Here is an 18296-nt window from a genome sequence, read left to right on the forward strand (position 1 = left end):
CGAGAACTATGAACCTGTAGCCTGCAAAAAGGAGACCCCAAACACAGTAAGATAAGCAAAATGAGAAGACAGATAAACAAACCACAGATGATGGAGCAAGATAAAAACCCACCAGACCTAACAAATGAAGAGGAAATAGGCAGTCTACCTGAAAAAGAATTCAGAATAATGATAGGAAAGATGATCCAAAATCTTGGAAAGAGAATAGACAAAATGCAAGAAACATTTAACAAGGACCTAGAAGAACTAAAGTTAAAACAAGCAACGATGAACAACACAACAAATGAAATTGAAAATACTCTAGATGGGATCAATAGCCAAATAACTGAAGCAGAAGAATGGATAAGTGACCTGGAAGATAAAATAGAGGAAATAATTACTGCAGAGCAGGATAAAGAAAAAGGAATGAAAAGAACTGAGGACAGTCTCAGAGACCTCTGGGACAACATTAAATGCACCAACATTCGAATTATAGGGGTTCCAGAAGAAGAAGAAAAAAAGAAAGGGACTGAGAAAATATTTGAAGAGATTATAGATGAAAACCTCCCTAATATGGGAAAGGAAATAGTTAATCAAGTCCAGGAAGCACAGAGAGTCCCATACAGGATAAATCCAAGGAGAAATACACCAAGACACATATTAATCAAACTGTCAAAAATTAAATACAAAGAAAACATATTAAAAGCAGCAAGCGAAAAACAACAAATAACACACTAGGGAATCTCCATAAGGTTAACAGCTGATCTTTCAGCAGAAACTCTGCAAGCCAGAAGAGACTGGCAAGACATATTTAAAGTGATGAAGGAGAAAAACCTGCAACCAAGATTACTCTACCCAGCAAGGATCTCATTCAAATTTGATGGAGAAATTAAAACCTTTACAGACAAGCAAAAGCTGAGAGAGTTCAGCACCACCAAACCAGCTTTACAACAACTGCTAAAGGAACTACTCTAGGCAATAAACACAAGAGAAGGAAAACACCTACAACAACGAACCCAAAATAATTAAGAAAATGGGAATAGGAACATACATATCGATAATTACCTTAAATGTAAATGGACTAAATGCTCCCACCAAAAGACACAGATTGGCTGAATGGATACAAAAACAAGACCCATATATATGCTATCTACGTGAGACCCACTTCAGACCTAGAGACACATAGAGACTGAAAGTAAGGGGATGGAAAAAGATATTCCATGCAAATGGAAACTGAAAGAAAGATGGAGTAGCAATTCTCATATCAGACAAAATAGAATTTAAAATAAAGACTATTAGAAGAGACAAAGAGGGACACTACATAATGATCAAGGGATCAATCCAAGAAGAAGATATAACAATTGTAACTATTTATACACCTAACATAGGAGCACCTCAATACATAAGGTAAATACTAACAGCCATAAAAGGGGAAATTGATAGTCACACATTCATAGTAGGGGACTTTAACAGCCCACTTTCCCCAATGGACAGATCATCCAAAATGAAAATAAATAAGGAAACACAAGCTTTAAATGATACATTAAACAAGATGGACTTAATCGATATTTATAGGACACTCCATCCAAAAACAACAGAATACACATTTTTCTCAAGTGCTCATGGAACATTCTCCAGGATAGATCATATCTTGGGTCACAAATCAAGCCTTGGTAAATTTAAGAAAATTGAAATTGTATCAAGTATCTTTTCTGACCACAATGCTATGAGACTAGATATCAATTACAGGAAAAGATCTATAAAAAATACAAACACAAGCAGGCTAAACAATACATTACTAGATAATGAAGTGATAAGTGAAGAAATCAAAGAGGAAATTTAAAAGAAAATACCTAGAAATAAATGACAATGGAGACACGACAACCCAAAACCTATGGGATGCAACAAAAGCAGTTCTAAGAGGGAAGTTTATAACAACACAATCCTAACTTAAGAAACAGGAAACATCTCAAATTAACAACCTAACCTTGCACCAAAAGCAATTAGAGAAAGAAGAACAAAATAACCCAAAGTTAGCAGAAGGAAAGAAATCATAAAAATCAGATCACAAATAAATGATAAAGAAATAAAGAAAATGATAGCAAAGATCAATAAAACTAAAAGCTGGTTCTTTGAGAAGATAAACAAAGTTTATAAGCCACTAGCCAGACACATCAAGAAAAAAAGAAGACTCAAATCAATAAAATTAGAAATGAAAAAGGAGAAGTAACAACTGACAGTGCAGAAATACAAAAGATCATGAGAGATTACTACAAGCAACACTATGCCAATAAAATGGACCACCTGGAAGAAATGGACAAATTCATAGAAATGCACAACCAGCCAAGACTGAATCAGGAAGAAATAGAAAATATGAACAGACCAATCAGAAGCACTGAAATTGAAACTCTGTTTAAAAATCTTCCAAAAAACAAAAGCCCAGAACCAGATGGCTTCACAGGCAAATTCTATCAAACATTTAGAGAAGAGCTAACACCTACCTTTCTCAAACTCTTCCAAAATATAGCAGAGGGAGGACCACTCCCAAACTCATTCTACGAGGCCACCATCACCTTGATACCAAAACCAGAGAATGATGTCACAAAGAAAGAAAACTACAAACCAATATCACTGATGAACATAGATGCAAAAGACATCAACAAAATACTAGCAAACAGAATCCAAAAGCACATTAACAGGATCATACACCATGATCAAGTGGGGATTATTCCAGGAATGCAAGGATTCTTCAATATACGCAAATCAATATGATACACCATATTAACAAATTGAAGGAGAAAAACCATATTATCATCTCAATAGATGCAGAGGAAGCTTTCGACAAAATTCAACACCATTTTATGATAAAAACCCTGCAGAAAGTAGGCATAGGGGGAAATTTCCTCAACATAATAAAGGTCATATATGACAAAGCCACAGCCAACACCGTCCTCAGTGGTGAAAAACTGAAACCATTTCCACTAAGATTAGGAACAAGGCAAGGTTGCCCACTCTCACTACTCTTATTCAATATAGTTTTGGAAGTTTTAGCCACAGCAATCAGAGAAGAAAAGGAAATAAAAGGAATCTAAATCAGAAAAGAAGAAGTAAAGCTGTCACTGTTTGCAGATGACATGATACTATACATAGAGAATCCTTAAGTTGCTACCAGAAAACTACTAGAACTAATCAGTGAATTTGATAAAGTAGCAGGATAAAAATTAATGCACAGAAATCTCTGGCATTCCTATATACTAATGATGAAAAATCTGAAAGTGAAATCAAGAAAACACTCCCATTTGCCATTGCAACAAAAAGAATAAAATATCTAGGAATAAACCTACCTAAGGAAACAAAAGACCTGTATGCAGAAAATTATGACACTGATGAAAGAAATTAAAGATGATTCAAATAGATGGAGAGAGATAACATGTTCTTAGATTGGAAGAATCAGCATTGTGAAAATGACTCTATTACCCAAAGCAATCTACAGATTCAGTGCAGTCCCTATCAAATTCCCACTGGCATTTTTCACAGAACTGGAACAAAAAATTTCACAATTTGTATGGAAACACAAAAGACTCCAAGTAGCCAAAACAATCTTGAGAACGAAAAATGGAGCTGGAGGAATCAGGCTGCCTGACTTCAGAGTACACTACAAAGCTACAGTAATCAAGACAGTATGGTACTGGCACAAAAACAGAAAGATAGATCAATGGAACAGGATAGAAAGCCCAAAGATAATCCCACGCACATATGGTCACCTTATCTTTGATAAAGGATGCAAGAATATGCAGTGGAGAAAAGACATCCTCTTCAATAAGTGGTGCTGGGAAAACTGGACAGGTACATGTAAAAGTATGAGATTAGATCACTCCCTAACACCATACAAAAAATAAACTCAAAATGAATTAAAGACCTAAATGTAAGGTCAGAAACTATCAAACTCTTAGAGGAAAACATAGGCAGAACACTCTATGACAGAAATCACTGCAAGATCCTTTTTGATCTACCTCCTAGAGGAATGGAAATAAAAACAAAAATAAACAAATGGAACCTAATGAAACTTCAAAGCTTTTGCACAGCAAAGGAAACCATAAACAAGTCCAAAAGACAAAATCGGAATGGGAGAAAATATTTGCAAATGAAGCAACTGACAAAGGATTAATCTCCAAAATTTATAAGCAGCTCATGCAGCTCAATAAGAAAAAAACAAACAACCCGATCCACAAATGGGCAGAAAACCTAAACAGACATTTCTCCAAAGAACATATACAGACTGCCAACAAACACATGAAAGAATTCTGAACATCATTAATCATTAGAGAAATGCAAATCAAAACTACAATGAGATATCATCTCTCACCAGTCAGAATGGCCATCATCAAAAAATCTAGAAAAAATAAATGCTGGAGAGGGTGTGGAGAAAAGGGAACACTGTTGCACTGCTTGTGGGAATGTGAATTGCTACAGTCACTATGGAGAACAGTATGGAGGTTCCTTAAAAACTACAAATAGAACTACCATATGACCCAGCAATCCCACTACTGGGCATATACCCTGAGAAAATCATAATTCAAAAAGAGTCATGTACCAAAATGTTAATTGCAGCTACATTTACTCTAGCCCAGAGATGGAAACAACCTAAGTGTCCATCATCAGATGAATGGATGAAGAAGATGTGGCACATATATACAGTGGAGTATTACTCAACCATAAAAAGAAATGAAATTGAGCTACTTGTAATGAGGTGGATAGACCTGGAGTCTGTCATACAGAGTGAAGTAAGTCAGAAAGAGAAAGACAAATACCGTATGCTAACACATATATATGGAATTTAAGAAAAGAAAATGTCACGAAGAACCTAGGGGTAAGACAGGATTAAAGACACAGACCTACTAGAGAATGGACTTGAGGATATGGGGAGGGGGAAGGGTAAGCTGTGACAAAGCGAGAGAGTGGCATTGACATATATACACTACCAAACGTAAGGTAGATAGCTAGTGGGAAGCAGCCGCATAGCACAGGGAGATCAACTCGGTACTTTGTGATCATGTAGAGGGGTGGGATAGGGAGGGTGGGAAGGACGGAGACGCATGAGGGAAGAGATATGGGAACATATATATATGTATAACTGATATACTTTTTCATGAAGCAGAAACTAACACACCATTGTAAAGAAATTATACTCCAATAAAGATGTAAAATATATGTATATATAATAAACATAATATTTATGGATTTTTAAAAAAGCTTATTATTCATTGTTCTCCAGAGAAACAGAATCAATAGAATATATATATATGAAGAGATAGATATTTATATATAAATTATATATACATATAGAGAGAGAACTAAATATGACATATATAGATATATATTTGTATATTTATAGATTTATATATAATACATTAAGTTACATATAATTAAATATATTACAATTATAATATACATTGTATATAATAAATCTCTCTATATAATGAGATTCATTGTAAGGAACTGGCTTACATGATTATGGAATCTGAGTAGTCCAATCTGTCATCTGCAAGCTGGAGTCCCAGGAAAGTCAGTAGTATAGTTAGAAGGTCTGAGAGCTGAAGAGTCAATGTTATAAATTCCAGCCGAGTTTGAAGGCCTCAGAACCAGGAATGCCAAGGGCAGATGAAGATTGATGTTCCAGCTCAACAGTCAGGCAGAGAACAAATTCAACTTTCCTCTGCATTTTTGTTATATTGTAGTCCTCAACAGAATAAGATAATGCCCACCCACATTTTGGAGGGCAACTGCTTTGCTCAGTCCACCAATTCATATGCTAATCTCTTCTGGAAATGCCCTCACAGATCCACAGGTGTAATGTTTATATAGTTAGAAATACCTGGGCATCTCACGGTCTGGCCAATTGACACATAAATTTAACTATCACAGAAGACTGAAATAAGTCACAGCATACAAATATGGAAGAAAAAAAAACTATTGCCAAGATTTTAAAAAATATATTAGTGATACACCATGATAACAATCAACAAATACTAAGATTAAGTCTCTGAGGCCCTTATCAAGGTGTTTCATTAAACACTACATTCAAAACACAGAGGGAAAACAATTCCCATACTAGACCTTCAGTATCAACATACATATACATTCTCACCACAATGTAATGTAGTATAATTTTGGCTACAAGTAGAAAAGAACCTAAAGACAGTGGCTTTACCTTTATAAAACTTAATTTTTCTATATAACAAAGTATCAGAAGGAAGGAGTTTCCAGTGGTTCATTGATAATATGAGGTATATTCATATCTATGACAGGATTGGACACAGGGTGAAATTGGGCTTCAATGCAGGAACATGAATGCATCTTCTGACCCATAGGTAGCTTTGGAAATGGAATAGCCTTTTCAGAGTTCCCAAGTTGGGGTGAATACTCTGGACTTTCATACATTAGAGTTGATTAAGCATTAAATGCAGGCTCTGCTGGAAAGAGGCCTGACCTTTGGTGAGCCTTCTGTCTTGAGCCAAAGCAATCCTCAAGGAGAGGTGAGATGTTGATACTCAACCTCACCAACCAAGATTTTTTGAAAAAAATAAATGAAAAATTTAAGAAAATATTTATTTATAAAGTATTTTAATATATCTTATTTGCTTAAGTATCATTTTTAATTTACCCTCATTTTCTCAACTGATATTTCCAGAATTCTCTTCTCCACCAAAATAGAAATTTGGAATCTTCTGCTTCCCTTATCCCATTATCACATCCTTCCAATTTTACTTTTTATGTATATTTTTAATTTAGTCTCCCTTTTATTCTTATTACTATTGTCTTAGTTCAGGCTGTACTCATTACAATTCTATATCACTGTAATAGTCTCATAACTAGTCTCCTTAGCTATAGTCTAGCTCTTGTTTTCCTCAAATCCATTCTGTAAAAATGTATTAAAACAATCCATGCTAATTTGACCATATCTATTTTAGGATTAAATTTCTTTATTGGAATTATGTTTCCTATGAGATGATGTATAAATTCTTTAGCATAACAGGTCAAAGTTTCATTTCCTGGTCTCTGTGTTTGTCATCAGCTTCATCTGTATTACCCCTTCATTCTTCACCGTTTAAATTTCAGCAATAAAAACCTTCATGTAATTGCTCACACATGCCATGCTCTGTCTTGATTCTGTTCTTTTCTCCATGAATATTAATATTATTTCTGATTAAATGTAAATAGACATAAACTATATGTGCTTAATACAGTTTGGAGAATAGTATGGAGACATTAAAAGAACTTTCTGAAACCATTTATTTTTAATTTTTGGTGAATACACTTAATTAAAGTTAGTTAATATATACCTTCTACCCTGGTTGTATCTTCATAAGTAATAGAAGGTAATCTCTGAGTTTTAATTGTTATGCTTTAGTTTAAAATATTTTTGCTTAATTTCAGGGACAGACTACAGAAAAATTATTCATAGAGCAATTTATTTGAATTGGTTCTAACTTTAAAATTTGTACTAAATTCTTAGTAATTCATAAGTAACAGAGGACTCCGAATCTTCATATTAATCCCAAACATCCGTTTCTTATTAAACCTCAAGAGATAGCACAGAATTTCCAAACAGAAGGCTATTTAACTCTTTTTGTCCTAGAACATTACCCATCACTTTGGAGAGGCAAACTTCCTTACTTGCTTTGTTGCAAAAACATTTTATGTGCTTTTTTACTGAGTTTAATTTTCTTTAAAGTTTTTCTTATAAAAACATGCAGCATGGTAAAATCAAATAAATTATCCACATAGCAGACTCTATTCTCTCTTCTTCTATCAATAAAACTAAATCCCTCAATACTCAGACTCAGCAAGCCATGTTGTATAGAAAATCACATGTTTAGAAATTCAAAAAAGGAAAAAAATACTATCTATATTATAAATCTCCCGCTTCTTCTCCTGAATAGTCACTGTAAATAAGGCAATTCTCTAAACATAAATTGTAAAGATTATGGCCTGAAATACTACTAAAGATAACTGAGATTATAGTATATATAAAGCATTTTCATAGCTAAATTCAGAGAAATTTTGATGTTTTATTTAAGACTTAAATGCTCTTTAAAAATCACGGACATCTTTCAGCTAACAACAAAAATGTTTTGGTTTCATCTATTTTATTTTCATACTGGAACAGTCATAATTGGGGAAGAAAACATTGGGTATTGGATACAAAAGAGGCCCAAGATATTAAAGTACTTGATTTATCCCACTTAGATATTATTTATAGCATGGAAATTTAGCTAGACTCTATAATATGATTAAGTTTTGAGTTATGCAAACACTTTTCTTAAACCTTTTTACTTTAGAAAACTTTAGTATCCAAGGTGAATGGAAGGAATCTCAATGTCCAGGCATGGCTAAAATAATGAACATCCAACAGCCCATTATGTAGATTAAATACAAATATGTGTCTGCCTTTTGGTTTGCATTTGTGGCCAAAACTTTAAGGGTATGACTGATGCACACTATGTTCAAAAATTCCAGCTGAAGTTGGAAAACTAACACTGATGTTCCAGTCGATCAAGGAATACCAATGTACATTTCTTTTCATGAGAAAATGACATACTTGGACACCATTGGCAGAGCTTGTTAGTTTGTTTTGTTCTCATATTGAGTGTGTGGGTATGCCTACATATCCAACTTTTTGCTTTCACTTACAGGCTATACAGACCTGTAGTTCCTTTAGATATTAAAGTCTTACAGTGGGCTGGGAAATGTAAAACCTTGATGTTGGCCTTTGCTAGATAGATTTTTGGGGCACTGCCTAAACACTTCCATTTTCCATCTTACTCCTGCCATAAAGCTTTTCTTTTAGGGCAACAAGTCATGCATCTCAAATGGCATGTTCCTTGATCTCCTTCCAAGGGTGAATGAGAGCATACAATAAGCTTCTGAAATGACTCATCATGGACCTCTCCTGAATTGTCCAGTTTTAGTGGCGCTCACAGCCCACTAATAAATCTTATTACACTGTAGAATTGATTAAAGCAAACCCATGAAATTTAACAAAATGGCCCTCTTTGTGACATTTACTAGTACTATTTTTATGATCCTTATTTAACATAAGAGTTCAGATAGCTTTTGCTTCAGAGCATATGAAATGACTGCTTCAAGCTGCTAGCATTAAAACAAAGAGAGTGATCATATTTCCCTTACATACCAGAATTAAGTTGTCTCTACACCTTGTAGGGAACATGAAGGCCACCAATGAATGCCATGGATTCCCATGCTGTGGTTTCTAAGCAGAGGAACTACAGTCTGGGTGGGATGAGCCATCACTTGATTGATACTGAAAGGGATCCAAGAACAGTCCCTGAAATTTCTGGATGCAAATTTGGTAGACAGGTCAGTTTGACATTCAGCAAAAGAGTCTACTAAACAAAGGCATCACACACATCATAATTTAAAGAAAAGTATAGTTATGAACCAATTTTTGAAGAAGAGGACACAAAGAACTTTAAGAATACCTAAAAGTAACTTGTACTAAACTGATATACCAGCCAACATTGAAGGTTCTCTACACTTATTTGCCTTGATGGTCAAAATCTATTTGACATTTCTTAATCCCTATATTAGAATTTACATTTTGTGAATGCAACCTTTTATCTTTCTATGCTGATCCTGAATAAACCCATCTATGCATGTCACATTATGCTGTTTTAAGAATTAAAATGACAAAACTAAAGATGGTTAATTTTCAACTTCTTTCCCTGTTATAAAGCAGATGAACAGTTATTCATTACATCTATATGTTCATTCAAACTGGAATCAAAACATTACCACCAATGGTAAATCTCCCCACTGTTTAAAGAGAAATTTGATTGTCATCTGAAATTTGATCATTATATGATTCTTCATCTTTATTCACATTAGTTTATATAACTTCAATAAAAAATTTAAACAATTGTCTTGTACTTCTTATCCTAGATGAATGAAAATGTTTGCTTTTCTGTGCTCGCAACTTCTTAACTGAGATTTGTTAGAGAAAGTCAAATTGGGAGTGAGAGGTGCTATTATTATAGATCCATGATCAAAACATTGTCTAAATTTTCAATTTTCTAATTACCTTGACCTTGTATCTTTCCTTACTTGTTAATTACATTATGAAGTGGAAATACAATAACAAAACAATGAAAACAGAAACTTCATCATGATTGAAGCATCACCTGATTGAAATCTACCAAAGACTTTGCCATGAAAGTGTTCATTGAATTGGCACAATTCATTCCCACTTCATATATATTTCCCCTTCTTTAAAATTAAAATAAAGTTTTGAATGGAGTCATTTCTCTTTGGTAAAAATATAAGAGATATATTTCTTTCTTTATCCCCCTGAATTTTCCTCTCAGACAGACTTGTATTTTTGTGCTTCATCTTGAAAGACTTCCTCTCTTAAAATTAATATGTGTGTGCCTGCTGATTTTATTTTACAATTGTCTTGAGTGGGGATAGAATACAGAGAAGCAAAGACATGCTTTCTTCTCCTCTCATTTGAAAGGCTTGCCATTAATTATTTTGAAATACCATACTCACAGAGATGTGTGAATCATGTCGAATAATGTAATTTTATACATCTTAGGGACAGATTTGAATTATATTCATTCATTCATTCATTCATTCAACAAATATTTATTTAGGATCTTCCATTTCATGAGCATTTTCCTGTATGCTGGGGATATAAAAATACGATCTCATATTAAGTAACTTACAAAGTCTAAAGGCAAAACATATAAGTAAATCAACAGCATAAAGAATGTTGATTACAATGACAAAGGTTTGCTGTGTATACCATAGGAACATAGAGAATGGGAGGGAACATCTAAACCAGTCTTGGAGTAGCTAAACAAGAAGCTACTATACACACACACACACACACACACACACATACACACACACACACTTCACATGATCATTAAAGTGGTGTACATTATGTATTTAATTAAGCTAAATTTCTGAATTATCTCTGAAGTCAGGCTGCCTGGGTAAACACTCTTACCTCTGCTATGGCCATGCTCTATACCCAAGTTATTTCACCTATAAAGTAATCTTTAAAAAACTAGTACTAATGTAACAAGGTTGTTGAAAATATTAATGAAAAGACATACAGCACATGCTTTGAATATGTCCTGGCACATAGTAAGCAATCAATAAATGTTAGCAGCTATAACTTTTATGATCCTATTTTGTGTGACTAAAAAGAAATATTTATTGATTTTAGAAACAATGAGAGCATGTTGATAAGCAAAATATTTGTTAAAATATAAAATATCCCCCAAGATAATTACTGTGAACAATATTTTTACTTAGATTCTTGTAGATAATTATCCAGTGTGTTTTTGCTTGGGTCTGTATATGCATGTGTTTAAAACATATATGACTTATTTCATACATTAAGGAACCTTTTTTCACTTATCAAGTTACTGTAAGTATCATCTCAAAGTAATAAATTTAGTTTACAACATTTTTATGACAATAGCATTATGTTTAATAGGTTTCTGATGATATATTAAGCTAATCTATTACAGAACACATGTTGATTCCTTATTTTCACATATACAAAAAAGGCTATGATGAATATCTTTATAGTTTAACTCTTATATGGTTAACTCATGCTTTAGGATTGACTTTAGGGATTGCTCCCTCAAATGTAATGCACCTTTATAAACTTGTAGAGTATCATATTTAAGCTGTAAAACGAAACTCTACTATAAAAACCATTCTAAATCTGCACGTAAAAGGTATTATAGATATTTACCTGGATTTTGTTTAAAAAGGGCCAAAGAACAGTTAAAATGGATAAAGAATATTCCTACATTTGCCATGTACCAACCATCACTCAACTCTATATATCCATTAACTTTCATAAGAAAATCATGGAGGAGAACTCATGGAAGTTGCACGGACTTACCTCCCTTCCTATGTAAAGCAAGAATATGTGTGTGAGTCAGTATTTCTTTTGTGATTTTGTCTCATACACTCTTTGCATAAATTTCAACTACAGGTTTTTTAATGGTTGTGGTTTTCGGGGTGGGAATGGGTATTTGCAAAAAGGCTTTCCTAAAATGATGACAGAAGCAACTTTTATTATTCCTTTGTAGGAAATAGGGACATTTAGAACCAGTCTTAAGTTCTTTGTTCTCTGTTGAAAAAAAATTAAGCTCCATAAATTTCAATACCCTTTTGAAGCTTTATACTTTACACTAGAGGTACTAAACTTTAAAAGTACTTTTTTAAAGCATCTTTTCCTCTTAAGGGGTGTTACATCTTTTAATTTGGATGATAACTACAATATTTGATTTGCACTCATGAATATTTATGTGCTCAGGAAGTGTCTGAAAAACAACAATAATATTTCAAAGCAACTAAACTCAAAATAACACTTTTCTTCATCTACATGTTTGGCATGAGGAATGAGTCAGACTTTTTCTCCTTATGCTGTGCCAATCTCTGGTCTCAATATGGAGATGAGCCCTAGTGAAGCTGGTACTGGGGGAATCTTTAGATACCTACAGCATTCTTTCCCTAAATCGAGTACTTATACTCTAACAGGAGCTACACTGAGTGATTTAAAATTATCTGTTTTCATTTTCACAACAACCCTGTGATTTAAGTATTTTAGCTCCATTGTTCAGATGAGAAAAAGGAGGATCAGAGAGATGAGCTAGCTTTTGAAACCTGGTATCCTAAACTTGAAATCCCCCAATTTCCATTTTAGCTTACTGTGTCTCATTTTCTTCTTTAAATTAGTCCTAGACAAAGTTTTTATATCTCACATAATACATTCCTCGGTTGAGCACAATGCCACCATGTGCCTTAGCTGGCTTGGGTACCAACCTTTGTTCCCCTGTCCTGATCCTCTATCTTTAATCTTTATACATATTAAATTTTCCTCTTATACCAAAATCAATATATTATTTGCAGCAAACTGATATTCAGGTTTTTATAGTTTTTCCCCATTATAAACAATTATTGTAATGAAAAATTTCCTGTTTGAGTGTCCTTATATAGAGATGCTTTGTATATGTCATAAAGATTCTAATACCACATTATTTTCTAGCACGCTTGTAGCAACTCACCTTCCCAGAGTGACCTATGAGATAGCCCAGTTCTATACATTGTTGACAGAATAGATGACTTTGATCTTTTTTTTTTTTTAATTTCAAATTTGATGAGTAAGGACTCTATTTCCTTGTTTTTATTGTACTTTCCTGTCACATAATTAAACAGAGGCTTCTTTACATTTGGTTGCTCGCCAATTGAACTTCCTCTTTGTGAATAGCCTAGTTATTTGATATTGTTTCCTCTTGGTTTTATCTTTTTAAAAATCAATTTACAAAAGGCTATCAAATGTTAAAAACACAAAGTGTCGGAGTACAAGGGGAAGATGGCGGAAGAGTAAGGCGCAGAGATCACCTTCCTCCCCACAGATACACCAGAAATACATCTAACGTGGAACAACTCCTACAGAACACCTACTGAATGCTGGCAGAAGACCTCAGACCTCCCAAAAGGCAAGGAACTCCCCACGTACCTGGGTAGGGCAAAGAAAAAAAAGAAAAAAACAGAAACAAAAAATAGGGACGGAACCTGCACCAGTGGGAGGGAGCTGTGAAGGAGGAAACGTTTCCACACACTAGGAAGCCCCTTCGCGGGTGGAGACTGCGGGTGGCAGAGGGAGGGAGCTTCGGAGCCACAGAGGAGAGCGCAGCAACAGGGGTGCAGAGGGCAAAGCGGGGAGATTCCCGCACAGAGGATCGGTGCCGACTGGCCCTCACCAGTCCTAGAGGCTTGTCTGCTCACCCGCCGGGGCAGGTGGGGCTGCGAGCTGAGACTCGGGCTTTGGTTGGAGCTCAGGGAGAGGACTGGGGTTGGTGGCGTGAACACAGCCTGAAGGGGTTAGTGCACCACGGCTAGCCGGGAGGGAGTCCGGGAAAAGAGGTCTGGAGCTGCCGAAGAGGCAAGAGACTTTTTCTTCCCTCTTTGTTTCCTGGTGCACGGCGGGGGGCGGGGTGGGGGGTGAGGATTAAGAGCGCTGCTTAAAGGAGCTGCAGAGACGGGCACGAGCTGCAGCTAAAAGCGCGGACCCCAGAGACAGACAGAAGATGCTAAGGCTGCTGCTGCCGCCACAAAGAAGCCTGTGTGCGAGCACGGGTCATTATCCACACCTCCCTTCCGGGGAGCCTGTGCAGCCCGCCACTGCCAGGCTCCCAGGATCCAGGAACAACTTCCCCATGAGAACGCACGGTGAGCCTCAGGGTGGTGCAACATCACGCCAGCCTCTGCCACCGCAGGCTCGCCCCGCACTCCATGTCCCTCCCTCCCCCCGGCCTGAGTGAGCCAGAGCCCCCGAAACAGCGGCTCCTTTAACTCCGTCCTGTCTGAGTGAAAAACAGAGGCCATCCGGCAACCTACACCCAAAGGTGGGGCGAAATCCAAAGCTGAGGCCCTGGGAGCTGAGAACAAAGAAGAGAAAGGGAAATCTCTTCCAGCAGCCTCAGAAGCAGTGGATTAAAGCTCCACACTCAACTTGAAGTACCCTGCATCTGTGGAATACATGAATAGACAATGAATCATCCTAAATTGAGGAGGTGGACTTTGAGAGCAAGATTTATGATTTTTTTCCCCTTTTCCTCTTTTTGTGAGTGTGTATGTGTATGCTTCTGTATGAGATTTTGTCTGTATAACTTTGCTTCCACCATTTGCCTTAATGTTCTATCCATCCGTTTTTTTTTTTAATTTTCTTAATAATTATTTTTTTAATTTAATAACTTTATTATATCTTACTTTATTTTATTTTACTTTATCTTCTTTCTTTCTTTATTTCTTCATACTTCTACTAATTCTTTCTCTCTACTTTTTCTCCCTTTTATTCTGAGCTGTGTGGACAAAGGGCTCTTGGTTCTGCAGCCAGGAGTTAGTGCTGTGCCTCTGAGGTGGGAGAGCCAAATTCAGGACACTGGTCCACAAGAGACCTCCCAGCTCCACATAATATCAAACAGTGAAAATCTCCCAGAGATCTCCATCTCAATGCCAGCACCCAGCTTCACTCAACGACCAGCAAGCTACAGTGCTGGACACCCTATGCCAAACAACTAGCAAAACAGAAACACAACCCCACCCATTAGCAGAGAGGATGCCTAAATTCATAATAAGTCCACAGAGACCCCAAAACGCACCACCAGACGTGGACTTGCCCACCAGAGAGACAAGATCCAGCCTCGTCCACCAGAACACAGACACTAGTCCCCTCCACCAGGAAGACTACACAACCCACTGAACCAACCTTAGCCACTGGGGACAGACACCAAAAACAACGGGAAATATGAACCTGCAGCCTGCAAAAAGGAGACCCAAACACAGTAAGATAAGCAAAATGAGAAGACAGAAAAACACACAGCAGATGAAGGAGCAAGATAAAAACCCACCAGACCTAACAAATGAAGAGGAAATAGGCAGTCTACCTGAAAAAGAATTCAGAATAATGATAGTAATGATGATCCAAAATCGTGGAAATAGAATAGGCAAAAATGCAAGAAACATGTAACAAAGACATAGAAGAACTAAAGATGAAAAAAACAATGATGAACAACACAATAAATGAAATGAAAAATACTCTAGATGGGATCAAGAGCAGAATAACTCAGGCAGAAGAACGGATAAGTGACCTGGAAGATAAAATAATGGAAATAACTACAGCAGAGCAGAATAAAGAAAAAAGAATGAAAAGAACTGAGGACAGTCTCAGAGACCTCTGGGACAACATTAAATGCACCAACATTCAAATTATAGGAGTTCCAGAAGAATAAGAGAAAAAGAAAGGGACTGAGAAAATATTTGAAGAGATTGTAGTGGAAAACTTCCCTAATATGGGAAAGGAAATAGTTAATCAAGTCCAAGAAGCACAGAGAACCCCATATAGGATAAATCCAAGGAGAAATACACTAAGATACATATTAATCAAACTGTCAAAAATTAAATACAAAAAAAGCATATTAAAAGCAGCAAGGGAAAAACAACAAATAACACACAAGGGAATCCCCATAAGGTTAACAGCTGATCTTTCAGCAGAAACTCTGCAAGCCAGAAGAGACTGGCAGGACATATTTAAAGTGATGAAGGAGAAAAACCTGCAACCAAGATTACTCTACCCAGCAAGGATCTCATTCAGATTTGATGGAGAAATTAAAACCTTTACAGACAAGCAAAAGCTGAGAGAGTTCAGCACCACCAAACCAGCTTTACAACAACTGCTAAAGGAACTACTCTAGGCAATAAACACAAGAGAAGGAAAACACCTACAATAACGAACCCAAAACAATTAAGAAAATGGGAATAGGAACATACATATCAATAATTACCTTAAATGTAAATGGACTAAATGCACCCACCAAAAGACACAGATTGGCTGAATGGATACAAAAACAAGACCCATATATATGCTATCTACGTGAGACCCACTTCAGACCTAGAGACACATAGAGACTGAAAGTAAGGGGTTGGAAAAAGATATTCCATGCAAATAGAAACCGAAAGAAAGATGGAGTAGCAATTCTCATACCAGACAAAATAGAATTTAAAATAAAGACTATTAAAGAGACAAAGAAGGACACTACAAAATGATCAAGGGATCGATCCAAGAAGAAGATATAACAATTGTAAATATTTATGCACCCAACATAGGAGCACCTCAATACATAAGGCAAATACTAACAGCCATAAAAGGGGAAATCAACAGTAACACATTCATAGTAGGGGACTTTAACAGCCCACTTTCACCAATGGACAGATCATCCAAAATGAAAATAAATAAGGAAACACAAGCTTTAAATAATACATTAAACAAGATGGACTTAATTGATATTTATAGGACACTCCATTCTAAAACAACAGAATACACATGTTTCTCAAGTGCTCATGGAACATTCTCCAGGATAGATCATATCTTGGGTTACAAATCAAGCCTTGGTAAATTTAAGAGAATTGAAATTGTATCAAGTATCTTTTTCGACCATAACGCTATGAGACTAGATATCAATTACAGGGAAAGATCTGTAAAAAATACAAACACATGGAGGCTAAACAATACACTACTTAATAACGAAGTGAGCACTGAAGAAATCAAATAGGAAATTTAAAAATACCTAGAAACAAATGACAATGGAGGCATGATGGCCCAAAACCTATGGGATGCAACAAAAGCAGTTCTAAGAGGGAAGTTTATAGCAATACAATCCTACCTTAAGAAACAGGAAACATCTTGAATAAATAACCTAACCTTGCACCTAAAGCAATTAGAGAAAGAAGAACAAAAAAGCCCCAAAGTTAGCAGAAGGAAAGAAATCATAAAAATCAGTTCAGAAATAAATAAAAAAGAAATGAAGGAAATGATAGCAAAGATCAATAAAACTAAAAGCTGATTCTTTGAGAAGATAAACAAAATAGATAAACCATTAGCCAGCCTCATCAAGAAAAAAAGGGAGAAGACTCAAATCAATAGAATTAGAAATGAAAAAGAAGAAGTAAGAACTGACAGTGCAGAAATACAAAAGATCATGAGAGATTACTACAAGCAACACTATGCCAATAAATTGGACAGCCTGGAAGAAATGTACAAATTCTTAGAAATGCACAACCTGCGAAGACTGAATCAGGAAGAAACAGAAAATATGAACAGACCGATCACAAGCACTGAAATTGAAACTGTGATTAAAAATCTTCCAACAAATAAAAGCTCAGGACTAGATGGCTTCACAGGTGAATTCTATCAAGCATTTAGAGAAGAATTAACACCTATCCTTCTCAAACTCTTCCAAAATATAGCAGAGGGAGAAACACTCCCAAACCCATTCTACAAGGCCACCATCACCCTGATATCAAAACCAGAGAAGAATGTTACAAAGAAAGAAAACTCAGGGCAATATCACTGATGAACATACATGCAAAAATCCTCAACAAAATACTAGGAAGCAGAATCCAACAGCACATTAAAGGGATCATACACCATGATCAAGGGGGGTTTATTCCAGGAATGCAATGATTCTTCAATATACACAAATCAATCAATGTGATGAACCATATTAAAAAATTGAAGGAGAAAATCCATATGATCATCTCAATAGATGCAGAGAAAGCTTTTGACAAAATTCAACACCAATTTATGATAAAAACCCTGAAGAAAGTAGGCACAGAGGGAACTTTCCTCAACATAATAAAGTCCATATATGAAAAAGCCACAACCAACATCATCCTCAATGGTGAAAAACTGAAACCATTTCCACTAA

The sequence above is a fragment of the Phocoena phocoena genome, chromosome 1 (genome assembly GCF_963924675.1).
Source record: "Phocoena phocoena chromosome 1, mPhoPho1.1, whole genome shotgun sequence".
Classification (NCBI taxonomy): domain Eukaryota; kingdom Metazoa; phylum Chordata; class Mammalia; order Artiodactyla; family Phocoenidae; genus Phocoena; species Phocoena phocoena.